Raw genomic sequence first — 15,688 nt, forward strand, 5'->3', positions numbered from 1 at the left:
TCACTGCTGTGAAATTACCTGATTGCATTGTAAGTGTACTTAAAAACAAAGAGATTCTCTCCAAAGCCTCCAGGCAGAGTACAACACCCCTAACACTTGTATTTCCCCAACTAGAAGGCATAAGCTTCTGTTGTTTGAAGCTACTAAGTTCATGGTGCTTTCTTATGGCAGCAATGGGAAGCCAATATACTGTGTTTAATAATTAACACTCTGTGGGAATAAGAGAGGGAGGAGATGTACAGTTTGGCACATGCTCACTAGGACATACTCCTTATGGTAGAGCTAGAAATGTGCCAGGGGATTCCAATTCAATCCCATCAAGGTGGCATGTACCAATGCCATCTCACTAGTCAAAGTGAACAGTTTCAGTTCATAATTGATAAAAAGATAGGATTAAGTGTCAAAGGGATTACATAAATAAGACAAGTGTCTGCTAATAATAACTGATAGAATTAAAAAGGAGAGAATGATCCAACATGGGAAATGGGATACACAGCAGATTCACAGAATGGCAGATATCCTAAATAGCACTCTGGGCTCAGAATCAGCCCTTAAGGCATTCAGATCTGGCTAAAAAGCCCATGAGAGTATTTCAGGCATGGAAAGCCAAGACACTCTGGAAAAAAAAAGACCTAACTGAAAGATCTCTGTGAGATCCCAGTGGAAAGAATGGGCCATCAAAGAAGGAGGTACCTTTCTCTGAAGGGAGGAGAGAACTTCCACTTTGACTATGGCCTTGTATAAATAAGATCAGAGTTTGTGAACTCAAGAGGCTTCCATAGTCTTGGCAGCTCATGACAAGAGCCTCGGGTGATTACTGATGCCATAAATAAGAGTGTCAGTTGTTAAATCAATAACAGGAGTCACTGTGCACGTACTCCCCATGTAGGATCTCTGTCCTTAATGTGTTGTACTATGCGAATTAACGTTCTACTTTAAGTTCTACATTAAGTTACATTAAGTACTACTCAAACAGTACTCTATACTTTGTGTGTCTGTGTGGGTGCAGTCTGTTGAAATCTTTACTTAGTATATACTAAGTTGATCTGTATATAAAGATAATTGAAAATGAATCTTGATGAAGAATGAGATGGGAGAGGGAGTGGGAGATGGGATGGTTGAGGGTAGGAGGGAGGTTATGGGGGGAAAAGCTGCTATAATTCAAAAGTTGTACTTTGGGAATTTATATTTATTAAAAAGAGTTGAAAAAAATAATTAACACTCTGAAGAGACATTAAAACCATCTGGTATTTATTCAGGATTCATTCTGTACCTGTTGTGGTAGCTATAATAACTCATCTATGGCTCACAAATCCCCAGTGAGCATTTACTATTGTCTTATAATTGTTAATACAATCATTAACAAAGATAATTAAAATTACCTTTTCTGAGGCATTGAAATGAAATAAATTGTCTAAGGACAATATCTCAGAAGGTCTTTTCAGTCTAGACCTCACCTTAGTAACTACCTTGTGATACTTTCTTTCCTTGCTTAGGAAAACAAAAATATTTAATAATGTAAAACTTAGGGGCATTTGTTAAAATAACTGAAATCAGAAATAACACTTAAAAATTCAACATTTTTTATGGTATTTTCATGAAAAGAACATCTCATTTATTTTTTTATTTATTCTTTAATTTTTATTACTTATAGTAATAACAGAGTTATTTATACTTATAGTAATATATTTATTTATTACTTATAGTAATAACAGAGAACAGAGTTCATGTATTTCATAGGCACAGTTCTCAGAGAAGAACCAGACTTCCTCTCCTTTCCTCCCTCCCTCCCTCAGTCTCCTTCCTCCCTTCCTTTTCCTTTTTATGTTAATTTTTTTGCAAAGACATAATTTCAATCTACTCTATAATCACAGGCTTAATTCTCCACTAACCATAATATTCAACCAGTAAGAGGTAGAAAGACCACAAGTCCACAGGTGTCCAAAAAAGGGCTAAGAAAAACAATCATATCATATCACAAGATCTTCATTTCATTACTATACATTTTTTGTATTCTATATTGACTGCCACATGTCAGAGAAAAACATCATCATTTTAATGTATTCAATATTTTACTTTATGATTAGTGCTGTGTGTGTGTGTGTGTGTGTTGTATAAGGATTCTTTATCTCAAATAAATTTCCAAACAGTAGTGAAATGGTAGTAATGGGGGCCGGCCCTGTGGCACAGTGGGTTAATGCCCTGGCCTGAAGCATCCCATATGGGAACTGGTTCGAGACCTGGCTGCTCCACGTTCGATCCAGCTCTCTGCTATGGCCTGGGAAAGCAGTAGAAGATAGCACAAGCCCTTGGGCCCCTGCACCCACGTGGAAAACCTGGAAGAAGCTCCTGTCTCTTGTCTTCAGATTGGCGCAGCTCTGGCCATTGCGGCCAATTGGGGAGTAAATCATCAGATGGAAGACATTTCTCTCTCTCTCTCTCTCTCTCTCTCTCTCTCTCTCTCTCTGCCTCTCCTCTCTCTGTGTAACTCTGACTTTCAAATAAATAAATAAACTTTAAAAAAAAAAAAGAAATGGTAGTAATGATTTGTGAATGTACAGATCACTGAAAGAACAGAACAGAAATTCCACAAATAGACTGCACAGGGGTTATAGGGTTATGCAGGGTGAAGATGAACTTCTTCCTTTTTTTTTTTTTTTTAAGATTTATTTATTTATTTGAAAGGTAGAGAGAGAGAAAGAGAGAGAGAGGGAGAGAGATCTTCTATCTGCTGATTCACTCCCCAAATGGCTGCAATGGCCAGGCTGGGCCGGACTGAAGCCAGGATCCAGTAGCTTCATCTGGGTTTTCTTTTTAAAGATTTTAAAAAAAATTATTTTAATGACAGAGTTACAGAGTGAGGTAGCGCCAGAGAGAGAGAGAGAAAGAGAGAGAGAGAGAAAGGTCTTTCATCCACTGGTTCACTCCCCAAATGACCGAAACGGCCGGAACTGAGCTGATCTGAAGACAGGAGCCAGGAGCTTCTTCTGGGTCTCCCATGTGGGTGCAGGGGCCCAAGGGCTTGGGCTATCTTCTGCTTTCCCAGTCCATAGCAGAGAGCTGGATCGGAAGTGGAGCAGCCAGGACTCAAACTGGCGCCCAAATGGGACGCCAGCGCTGCAGGTCGCAGCTTTAACCTGCTATGGCCCCCATCTGGGTTTTCCATATGAGTGTAGGGGCCCAAACACTTGGACTATCTTCAGTTGCTTTCCCAGGTGCATTAGCAAGGCGCTCGATTGCAAGTGGAGTGGCTGGAACTTGAACCAACACCTGTTTGGGATGCTGGCATTGCAGGCACTGGCTTTACGTGCTGATCCCCAACACCAGCCCTCCAGATGGACTTCTTAATAGGTTGAGACAACTGAATGGTTATTTATACAAAGATCAAGTTGGAGCTAGATCTCACAAATACAAAAAATTCAAATTGGTAAAAGGTTAAATGTAAAAATATATTTAAGGATAAGAAAACCTTGTTGAAATGTCTATTGATCCCATACCTTGATCAATTACAATATAATCATTTGATCCCTGTAAAAGCAATAGTTTAACAAATTATATCCATTTCTTTCTGTTTTCAAAATGTGGAAATATAACACATGCAGAAGTCTATATAAAGCATAAAATGTCAATGTTATCTATCATATTATATGTAAGTAATTATATATGTATAATTATAAAATGAACTTATAAATCACAATCCTGGCACATAAACTCAGCATTCCTAAAACCCTAAAAGCGCTTTTTATAACCTCTGACAACACTGCTAGACCCAATCAATTTCATAACTTCCCCAAATTTCTTCTACAACTTCATCATATACATGTAGGGTTCTAAGTAATCTAATCTAGTTTTACCTGCACTCAACGTTTATACAAATGGAATTACATTGTGAATATTCTATTGTGCCTTGCTTCATTTGTCACTGAGATATTTGTAAGATTTGTATAGTCCATTGCATGGAGCTGTGAGTTGTGCATATTGCATTATATGAGGTCAAAGACAATTGACTCATTCTGTTGTAGATAAACATTTGGATTTTCAAGATTATCTTTTAAGAAATGTTATTGAGTTATTAAATCTTATTAATGTTTTGAACATGTACACTTGCATATGTATATAAATTTCCTGTGTAATACTAGGGAGACTCTAGGACATGCAGGATGTGGGGGCTCAGACTTTCCAGATCAGATTTATCATCAAATCAAAGACTCCTTAGCAATTTACATATTCACCAGCAGATTGGCCTCAGCCTCAACGATTTTAACTGCTGTTGTGTGATGGCTGAGTGATGGTATCTCTTTGGGGGAGTTATTTGTATCTTCCTCATACAAACCAAATGAAAAATTTTTTCATAAATTTCCTTGTTAGTTCTTTTTCTTTTTTTTTTGTGAGAAGACTGTTGATATCTTTTGCTCTTATATTATCTTTTTCTTAATTTTTAAGAGTTTTTTTAATATATTCTGGATGAGTTATTGTTGGTTAGATGATTCGACAATGTCATTTCCCATTCTGTGACTTTTAAAAACAATTTTATAGTATTGTTATGAAAAGAAGTTCTTAATTTTAATGTAGTCAATAATATTTTTACTTTATGATTAGAGGTGTGTGTGTGTGTGTGTGCTTCTATAAGAATTCTTTGTCACCCAAGATCGTGATACTACTTATCCATTTATGTTTTAAAGTGGGTGTCATTTTACCAGTCACATTTAGGACTATATCAGAATTGAATTTCCATATTTTGTGCAGTATGGGTCCAAAGTCTAGTATATTTCTGGAGAAGAATAACTCATTTTCACAAGATAAATACATCAGAAGATAAATCTTTTCACCAAACTTATTAAGAAACCATGCTTGCATAAATCAAATACCCATATATGAGCATATTAGTTCTGTGGTTCTTTCCATGGGTCTCTTGATCTATTTGCCCTTCCAGGTGAAAATATTACGATGTGTTACTAAATTTCTAATAAACTTGTATTTCTGCTACAATCAGTTCTTGGAAAATGTTCTTCAAAAGTATTTTAATTTCAAGTGAACATTTGCATTTACATTGACATAAATTTTAGAATCTTTTTATATTCTGCAAGGTTTGAATTTTCATTGGTATTACACTGAAGCCATTCAAAAATTTTTCTATCAGATTTATTTAGAAAAATCTTATATTTATATTTATTTTGAAACTTCTTCATTGGGTAGAGAATTTGAGGTTGACTCTTTTTACTTCCATAGAAATATTTGTCTATTTTTTTTCTAACTTGCATGGTTTCAAAGAAATCTCTCACATTCTTACTTTGCTCCTCTGCATGGAATATTTGTTTTTCTCTAGCTGCCTTCAAAAGGCTTTCTTTATATTTAGGCTTCTCACTTCTCCTATAGTGGGCAGAGGTGTGTTTTTCTGCTTGATGTTCTCTAAAATTCTGGATCTATTGTTTGTTGTATTTCAGTAATTTTGGAGATTTCTCATCTCTGTTCTCATTCTCTCCCATTTCTTCCATTGATATTCCAGTCACATGTATAGTGAACCTTCCTGGGGCATTTTATTGTTTTTGGGATGTCTGTGCTCACTTGTTATTTCTTTCACTCTGGAATGTCTTCATATTTCTTTTTTTAAAAAACTTTTATTTAATGAACATAAATTTTCAAAGTACAACTTATGGATTACAATGGCTTCCCCCCCACCCCCATAACTTCCCTCCCACCCACAACCTTCCCCTTTCCTGCTCCCTCTCCCCTTCCATTCACATCAAGATTCATTTTCAATTCTCTTTATATACAGAATATCAGTTTAGTATATATTAAGTAAAGATTTCAACAATTTGCCCTCACATAGCAACACCAAGTGAAAAATACTGTTGGAGTCCTAGTTATAGCATTAAATCACAATGTACAGCACATTAAGGACACAGATCCTACATGATATTTTTTAAAGAATTGATTAATTTTCTATGCAATTTCCAATTTAACAACAAGTTTTTTTAAAAAAATTTATTTAATGAACATAAATTTCCAAAGTACAGCTTATGGATTACAATAGCTCCCCCCCCCCCCCGCCCCATGACTTCCCTCCCAGCCACAACACTCCCCTCTCCCACCCCCTCTCCTCTTCCATTCACATCAAGATTAATTTTCAATTATCTTTATATACAGAGGATCAATTTAGCATATAGTAAGTAAAGATTTCAACAGTTTGCACCCACACAGAAACACAAAGTGTAAAATATTATTGGAGTACTAGTTATAGCATTGATTAAACACCTAAGAATAATCATGTATTAATTATGGAGTTCAACCAATAGTTTTAAGTAGAACATAAAAAATACTAAAAGGGTAAAGTATTAAGTTCTTTTTTTTTCTTTTTTTGTTTGTTATATAGTTATTATTATTATTTTTTATTTAATAAATGTGAATTTACAAAGTGCAACATTCATATTGTTGTGGCTCCCCCCCCCAACCTCCCTCCCTCCCGTGGCCCTCCCCTCTCCCACTCCCTCTCCCATCCCACCCTTCATCGAGTTTTATTTTCAATTACCTTCATATACTGAAGATCAACTTAGTATATACTAAGCAAGGATTTCAACAGGCTGCACTCACACAACCACACAAGGTATAGGGTACTGTTCGACTAGTAGTGTTTTTGCATTTCATAGTAAAACACACTAAGGACAGAGATCCTACGTGGGGAGCATGTACCCAGTGACTCCCGTTGTTGATTTAACAATTGGCACTCTTATTTATGACGTCAGCAATCACCCGAGACTCTTGCTATGAGCTGTCTAGGCTACGGAAGCCCCTTGAGTTCACCGACTCTGAACTTGTTTAGTCAAGGCCGTATCACAGTGGAGGTTCCTTCCTCCCTTTGGAGAAAGGCACCTCTCTCCTTGATGGCCTGTTCCTTCTGCTGGAGTCTTGTTCACCAGGATCTTTCATTTAGATTGTTTTTTGCCACCGTGTCATGGCTTTCCATGCCTGTGAGACTCTCATGGACCTTTTAGGCAGATCCGAATGTCCCAAGGGTTGATTCTGAGGCAGAAGTGCTGTTTTGGGCGTTTGCCATTCTATGAGTCTGCTGTGTGTCCTGCTTCCCCCACAGGATCATACTCTCTCTTTTAATTCCATCCCTCATTATTTGCTTACAGTGGTCTTATTTGTGAAATCTCTTTGACACGTACCCTATCTTTTTGATCGGTTGTGTATTTATACTTATCACTTTACCAAGTGCACTGGCATTGGTACCTGCCTCCTTGGTAAGATTGAGTTGAAATCCCCTGGCACATTTCTAGTTCCACCATTGGAGTTAAGTCCGAGTGAGCATGTGCCAACCTGTGTATCTCCTCCCTCTCTTATTCCCACTCCTATGTTTAACAGAGATCACTTTTCTGTTAATTTTAAACGCCTAAGAATGATTGTGCATTGGTTACAGAGTTCAACCAGTGGTCTTATGTAGAACAAACAGAGCAACACCACCACCACCACCACCAACAAAAATACTAGAAGGAATAAAATAGTAAGTTGTTCCTCAACAGTCTAGACAAGGGCTGATCATGTCATTGTCTCTCATAGTGTCCATTTCACTTCAATGGGTATCATTTTAGATGCTCATTTAGTTGCAATCAATCAGGGAGAACATATGATATTTGTCCCTTTTGGACTGGCTTATTTCACTCAGCATGATGTTTTCCAGCTTCCTCCATTTTGCTGTAAATGCCCGGATTTCATTGTTTTTTACTGCTGTATAGTGTTCCATAGAGTACATATCCCATAGTTTCTTTATCCAGTCATCCTTTGATGGACATTTAGGTTGATTCCATGTCTTAGCTATTGTGAATTCAGCTGCAACAAATATTGAGGTGCAAATGGCTCTTTTTTCCCCTCCTTTAATTCCATTTGGGTAAATTCCAAGGAGTGGGATGGCTGGGTCCTGTGGTAGTGCTATATGCAGGTTTCTGAGGACTCTCCAGATTGACTTCCATAGTGGCTTTACCAGTTTGCATTCCCACCAACAGTGGATTAGTGTCCCTTTTTCCCCACATCCTCACCAGCATCTGTTGTTGATTTCTGTATGGAAGCCAATCTAACCTGGGTGAGGTGAAACCTCATTGTGGTTTTGATCTGCATTTCCCTGATGGCTAGGGATCCTGAACATTTTTTCATGTGTCTGTTGGCCATTTGGATTTCCTCTTTTGAAAAATGTCTGTTAAGGTCCTTAGCCCATTTTTTTATTGGGTTTTTTGTTTTGATTTTGTGGTGTTTTTTGATCATTTTATAGATTCTAGTTGTTAATCCTTTATCTGTTGTGTAGTTTGCAAATAACGTCTCCCATTCTCTTGGTTGCCTCTTTACTTTCTTGACTGTTTCCTTTGCTGTAAAGAAACTCTTCAATTTGAGGTAATCCCATTTGTTTATTTTATCTTTGATTACCCATGCCTCTGGGGTCTTCTCCAGGAATTCTTCGCCTGTTCCAATATCTTGAAGGGTTTCCCCTTTGCTCTCAATTAGTTTCATGGTGTCACGGCGCATCTCTAGTTCTTTGATCCATGTTGAGTGGATTTTTTTATAAGGTGTAAGGTAGGGGTCTTGCTTCATACTTCAACATGTGGACATCCAGTTTTCCCAGCACCATTTGTTGAAGAGGCTGTCCATGTTCCAGGGGTTGGTTTTAGGTCCTTTGTCGAATATAGTTGGTTATAGATGTTTGGATTGATCTCCGGTGTTTCTATTCTGTTCCATTGGTCTATCCCTCTGTTTTTGTACCAGTACCAGGCTGTTTTGATTATAACTGCCCTGTAGTATGTCTTGAAGTCTGGAATTGTGATGCCTCCAGCCTTGTTTTTATTGTAAAGAATTGCTTTAGCTATTCTCGGTCTCCTGTTTCTCCATATGAATTTCAGCATCGTTTTTTCTAGGTCTTTGAAGAATGACTTTGGTATTTTGATTGGTATTGCATTGAACTTGTAAATTGCTTTTTGGAGAATGGACATTTTGATGATATTGATTCTTCCAATCCATGAGCATGGCAAGTTTTTCTATTTTTTTGTGTCGTCTTCTATTTCAATTTAGTGAATTTCCATAGGTCTGTTCAAGGCCTCTGATTCTTTCCTTGGCTGTGTACACATTCAGTTTTTTGTTAAACATATTAAAAGAATTCCTCTTCTCTAATATGATCCTTGGCATTTACAACATTTCCATCTGACTATACAAACAGTTTCTATTTTTTGGCAGAAAACCCACCTCACATATACTGATCAGCTTTCCACTAGATCATTTAACGTAAGAATTGAAGTGATCTTAGAGGTCCTACATGGTTGTTCTAACACTTGATCTATCTCTGTTTCTGTTGCTTGCTTTATTCTTTCAAAATGAATAGTTTTACATGAGTTTTCTGAGTATTTCATAATTTTTTAATTGGATGTTGGGTATCGCTGCAAAAACAGTTGGGCTTGAGATCATAATATTTCTGTTTGGAAGCAGGCACCCCTCTTTGATGTTCTGAGGTTTGGGGTGAGTGTCACTTCAGTGTAGTCATGGTTCAGCTGAGTTTAAGTTTTGTTTGTTCTATAACAGGCTTCCATGCATCACAAGCCTAAAATCTCACCAGCTCTTTTCTCCAACAACGCTGTGCTCAGGTACGGCCAGTAGTGGCATTTCACTCCTGGTTTCACAGGCTGCATGGCCCCTTTCTTTTCCGTGATTTTGTTCTTTCCTCACAATGGGCTACTATTTACTTGTTGCTCAGTTCAAGGCTCCTAGTGAAGGCATGGGTCATCTCTGTTCTCCCAACACTGCTGTGTAACTTCGACACTTTTTTTTTTTCCAAAGAGTTATTTATTTATTTGAAAGTCAGTTACACATAGGGAAAGAGAGGGAGAGAGGGGGAGAGGGGGAGAGAGAGAGAGAGAGAGAGAGAGAGAGAGATCTTCCATCTGCTGGTTCACTCTCCAATTGGCCGCCGCACTAGGGGCTGTGCTGATCCGAAGCTGGGAGCCAGGAGCCAGGAGCTTCCTCAGGGTCTCCCACATGGGTGCAAGGGCCCAAGCCCAAGCACTTGGGCCATCTTCTGCTGCTTTCACAGGCCATAGTAGAGAGCTGGATCGGAAGTGGAGCAGCCGGGACTCAAACCGGTGCCCACATGGGATGCTGGCACTGCGGGTGGCAGCTTTATCCACTACGCCACAGTGCCGGTCCCTAATCTCAACCCTTGAGATGCTCAGCCAAGGGTCTCACTCTTGTCTCCTGCTCTGTACCTGTACTTTCCTGTAAGCACCCAATGGAGGCCAGTGTCATGATCTTTCACCAAACACTGTATAGCAGGATGTCAAAAAAGAGCATTGTGCCTGTTTGAGCATTAACACCAGGTGCCAGAGCTGAGTATGCTGTGTCAAAAAACAAAGAACGAAAAAACCAACCACAGTTTCTAACAGAAGATACCAGGTTGTTTCCGGTGTTCAACAAACAGGATGTGAATGAACCTCATTTCAGTTAAATAAAGCCTCACTGACCTCCATCACTTTGGTGAACCTTTTCAATAAATCTTCCTCTACCAGCATCAAACTCTTGTAGTAGAGATTTCCTGAATCTAATTTGCAAAGATATTCTTCCCTGCAGCAATTACAAACCATGGAGACTGGAGGAAAGACTCCAACTTCATTTCTTCCATTATCAAATAATTAAAAAAAAAAAAAAAACAAACACCTTGCTTGTGGTCCAAAAGAAGGAAGTAGCCTAGATTCTTCTTCTCTCGAGCTGTATCTTAATAACTGCATTAACAAGGTGAAGCACAGAGGCCAATGCTGCGGCATAGCAGGCTTGACTTCCTCCTGTGGCGCCGGCATCCCATATGAACACCCGTTCATGTCTCGGCTGCTTCTCTTTCCATCCAATTCTCTGCTGTGGCCTGGGAAGGCAGTGGAAGATGGCCCAAGTGCTTGGGCCCTGCAGCCATGTGGGAGACCCGGAGGAAGCTCCTGGCTCCTGGCTTTGGATAGGCCCAGCTCCAGCTGTTTTGGTCACTTGGGGAATGAACCAGTGGATGGAAGGCCTCTCTCTCTGTCTCTCCCTCTCTGTCTATAAAACTGTGCCTCAAATAAATAAAAAATCTATAGGCCGGTGCTGTGGCTCAGTAGGTTAATCTTCTGCCTGAGGCACCACCATCCCATTTGGGCGCTGGTTCTTTTCCTGGCTGCTCTTCTTTCCATCCAGCTCTCTGCTGTGGCCTGGGAAAGCAGTGGAAGATGGTCCAGTTGCTTGGGCCTTTGCACCCATGTGGGAGACCCGGAGGAAGCTCCTGGTTCCTGGCTTTGGATTGGTGGAGCTCCGGCCATTGCAGCCATTTGGGGAGTGAAGTAGCAGATGGAAGACCTTTCTCTCTGTCTCTCCCTCTCAGTCTGTAACTCTGCCTCTCATATAAATAAATAAAATCTTAAAAAAAAAAACTAAAAAACAAATAAACCAAACAAAAACAAAATGATGCACAAAAAATGAGAGAAACAGGGGCTTCTTGGATTGAATCTAGAGAAAAGACTATTGTCACTTAGATTTGGGTCTTGAGCCCATCCACTACTGGGTCAGAAGTTGAGTAACTCGAACTTGAACGAGTCACTCCAACGCAGGTGCCTGACCAACCCCCCAGAGATATCTCAGTCCTTTGAAACAAGAGCAAAAAGAAAAGCAAATAAACATATTTTAAAGAACATGCACTATTTTGTAAGCTCATACATATTCCTTCTCCAAAATCTCTTGAAATATTAAAGAACATAAAAAATTCTCCTTCTTATCTCACACAAGAAAAGAGTCAAGTTTTACTTTGTTAAAATGTTGGCTCAGAGCTGCCTCTGAATGTAGTAAATGCAGCCTGATTTAAGAGTGCTTATGGGTACACTCTTGTTCTTCTAACAGCTGCATCTCAGCCCATCATAGCTACAACGGATCAGACCACATCCGTTTAAGGTAAATGTCTCTTCCAACCATGCTCATATAAGGCAAATACAAGCTGTAGGCCATCAAGCTATTTCTGTAGGTCACCTCCTCTTCCATAGGCAAATACTGCCTGCCTGTGTTGCTGGGAGCAGCTCTCTGAACCTCTACTGGTTTGGGATACTGACCAATGGATGAGCCATCCAATAAATTCCGCTATGTTTAATCTGCCCAAGTTCTGTTTTTCTTCCAACAACTTTTTGCTGCTCTCCAACAGCTACAGAGAAAGAATAGAAACTGTATAGAGGAAGTCTGCTAAAAATAATTTCATTTTTTTCTGACAGAAAGATTTTCAGTTAACCTAGACTTCTTGATGATAATTCCCAGCTTTTTGGGACATATGGCCTTAGAGCAATTCATTGTCTCACTTGTTCATTGGCGAAATAGTCTATCAATCCTGGGAAATTACAAAGAGTTTGTTAAGTAGCTACTTGTTATTAGCCTGTTCAGTACTGAATCCAGAAGAAGTACCTTGCTGGATGTCCCTCCCCTTACTGGAGAAAAAGAGCTACATTTTTTTTAAAAAGATGTATTTATTTATTTGAAATGCAGAGCTACAGAAAGAGAGGGAAAGGCAGAGGCAGGGGCAGAGAGGGAAGGAGAGAGAGAGAGAGAGAGAGAGAGAGAAAGAGAGCTTCCATTTACTGGTTCATTCCTTAAATGGCCCCAATGGCCAGGGCTGGGCCAGACGGAAGCAAGGAACCAGGAGCCAGGAACTTTACCCAGGTCTCCCACCTGGGTGGCAGGGGCCCAAGCACTTGGCCATCCTCTTTTTCCCAGGCCTTTAGCAGGGAGCTGCATCAGAAGTAGAGCATCAGGACACAGCCAGAACCCATATGGGATAGGTGGAAGCTTGGCCTGCTATGCCACAAAACTCTGGGTCCTGGAGCTATGTTCTTTATCTTTTTCTTCTCTCACAAGCTCTCCTCCGTTCAACCAGGCAGCCACTCACGAGATTTCCTAACTGCCCTCCTCAAACTCACTGATCCCCTTCATCTTGTCTCTTCCTCTGCATGTCCTATATATAAATTCAATCCTTAATCCTCCCTGTTGTCATCTCCTGCTTAGCTCCTGCATCTAACGTGAACATTTTTTGTTTTCCTTTATTATCTGTATCCCTCCACTATAATGAGGTCTCATGAAGCAGGAATTTCTATCTGTAGTATTCAAAGTTCGATACTGAGCACTTACAATTGTGCCCAATTCAATTTATCTCCATGAAGAACTTTTGACTCTTCCCATCAAAATTTTAACCTCCACCCCAAGTGTCCATTAGATCTTATGATCTACTAGGTCATAAAGAAGAGTTCTATACTAATGTTTCTTCCTTTCTCTTTAAAATCAGCCAGATACAGAAAGACAAACACCTCATGATTATTCTCTCATGTGGAAGTTTATATATATTTACATATATATATATGTGTGTGTGTGTATGTGGGCGCATGCCATATTATTTTGTATTTGGATATTATAAATGCTGTCTTCATAAAATTATTGTCCTTATATAATAATAATATATCTTTCTTTCCACATTTTAAGATCTCTTTCATGAATTGCACTTTGTGTGATATTAATATATACATCCCTGCTATCAAGATAGTATATATATATATATATGTATATACATATATAAAATGTTTGTATGTAAAGTGAATATGACAAAATGTTAAAAAGTATTACATCTATATGTGCCCATTGAATTTTTCTTCTTTTTTTAAAAATTTACTTGAAAGACAGAGTTACAGAGAGAGGAGAAGGAGGAGAGAGAGAGAGAGAGAGAGAGAGAGATCTTCAACCTGCTAGTTGACTCCTCAAATGGCTACAATGGCCAGGCCAAAGCCAGGAGCCCAGAAGTTCTTCTGGGTCTCTCATGTGGGTGCCAAACACTTGAGTCATCTTCTGCTGTCTTCCCAGGTTCATTAGCAGGGAGCTGGATTCGAAGTGGAGCAGCTGGGACTCCAACTGGTGCCTACATGGGATGTGGGTACTGTGGGTACTGTAGACTGCTAGGCCACAGCGCTGGCCCCCATTCACTTCTTTTAATAGGTAAACTAAAGCTCTCAAGGGGGTGGTTATTAATATAAAACATTAGGTTATAATTTTGGGTTATCTTGAAATTTTTATTCAAAAACTTTTGTCTTACTATTCAGCTGTGTTTCTTTTTTTATTTTACTTTTTAAAAACATTTTGTCATATTTGCTTTATATGCATTGCATATAAATATTGTCATATTTGCTTTATAAACATTGCATGCATGCATACAAACTATTTTTGAAATCAGTCCTGAATGTATTAATATCACATGATGTAAGTTTCATGACAAAATCATAAAATGAGGAAAGAAAGGCATATGATTATGTAAGGAGTATAACTGTGAAGACAGCATTCATAAATGTCTATGGAATATACTTTCACCTGAACTAGTGAATGAAGAATTAGAGGAAGGAAGCTCTTTGCTGTGCTGTACATTCTGTACCTGAAGACTGACTCCTGGATCTTTGCCCTTGCTGTGCTTCTGAGCAGCTCCTTAGTCCACAAGCTTGGCACCATCAACCACATCAACCAGGGCAGCCGCTGTCTCCTTCCAGGAGCTGAGACACCACACTTCATTGCACTAGTCACTCAATTGCCATATTCAAAGACAAGGAAACTTGGGGCAAAACTTAATGTTTAAAAGTTATTTCTTGGCCGGCGCAGCGGCTCACTAGGCTAATCCTCTGCCTGCGGCGCTGGCACTCCGGGTTCTAGTCCCCGTTGGGGCGCCGGATTCTGTCCCGGTTGCTCCTCTTCCAGTCCAGCTCTCTACTGTGGCCCAGGAGTGCAGTGGAGGATGGCCCAGGTGATTGGGCCCCTGCGCCCACATGGGAGACCAGGAGGAAGCACCTGGCTCCTGGCTTCGGATTGGCGCAGTGCGCCGGCCATAACAGCCATTTGGGGGGTGAACTAACAGAAGGAAGACCTTTCTCTCTCTCTCTCACTGTCTAACTCTGCCTGTCAAAAAAAAAGTTATTTCTCAGTAGGGTCGATGTGGGCCGGCAGGAAGCTAGTAAGGAGGAACTGAGGGCCTGCCAGCAGCCTCCCACTGCCTAAAACCCCACCCGCTATCTGCTGACCCAACACGGCTAGCTGCAGGCTCGGCACACACATTCCCCATTGTGCACCGAGCCTCACTTCCCATCACGTGTGAGATGCTGTTGCATCTTCCATGCGTGGAGATGCCATGAGACCTCTGAGATTCCTGAAAAAAGTGATCCAGAAATAAGAAGTACTCAAACTCCATCCCAACTCCACCATTTGAATATTCACTTAGGGCACCACCCTCACCCTGTAAAACAATGAACGACCTTAACTTTGGAGGGGGTGGTCACACTTCCTTCCTCATAAAGAGAAGTAGCTACACTGATGTTTGAGTGTGTGCTCATCCTTTGAGAAAATGCTGCTTTCCTGCACAATTTACATCTCCTTGCATTTTTTCACCAGTGGAGAGGAGAGCTTCAAATAAGCCCAACGAGGTGTGTGTGTGTGTGTGTGTGGGGGGGGGGGCTGTTGCCCACAACAGGATCTGGAAGTTGTAGTATAGGGCAATTCTCACTTCTTGGATAAGATTCCAGCTGTGTGACTGATCAGGACAAAATCCTTAGGCTCCTGATGGAATAGATGATGTGAATGAGTTCATGAATTTCCAGATTTTGGATGGTACTGGATTTCATTCTGAAGC

The 15,688-nt window shown here is 39.9% G+C and overlaps 1 protein-coding gene across 1 annotated transcript in view; it reads right to left on the reverse strand.

Annotated features, from left to right (window-relative positions):
- Window positions 1-15,688, reverse strand: part of KYAT3 (kynurenine aminotransferase 3) — a 206,874-nt gene that overhangs the window by 146,896 nt on the left and 44,290 nt on the right. The window lies entirely within an intron of this gene.

Source organism: Lepus europaeus, chromosome 5 (genome assembly GCF_033115175.1).
Source record: "Lepus europaeus isolate LE1 chromosome 5, mLepTim1.pri, whole genome shotgun sequence".
Lineage (NCBI taxonomy): Eukaryota > Metazoa > Chordata > Mammalia > Lagomorpha > Leporidae > Lepus > Lepus europaeus.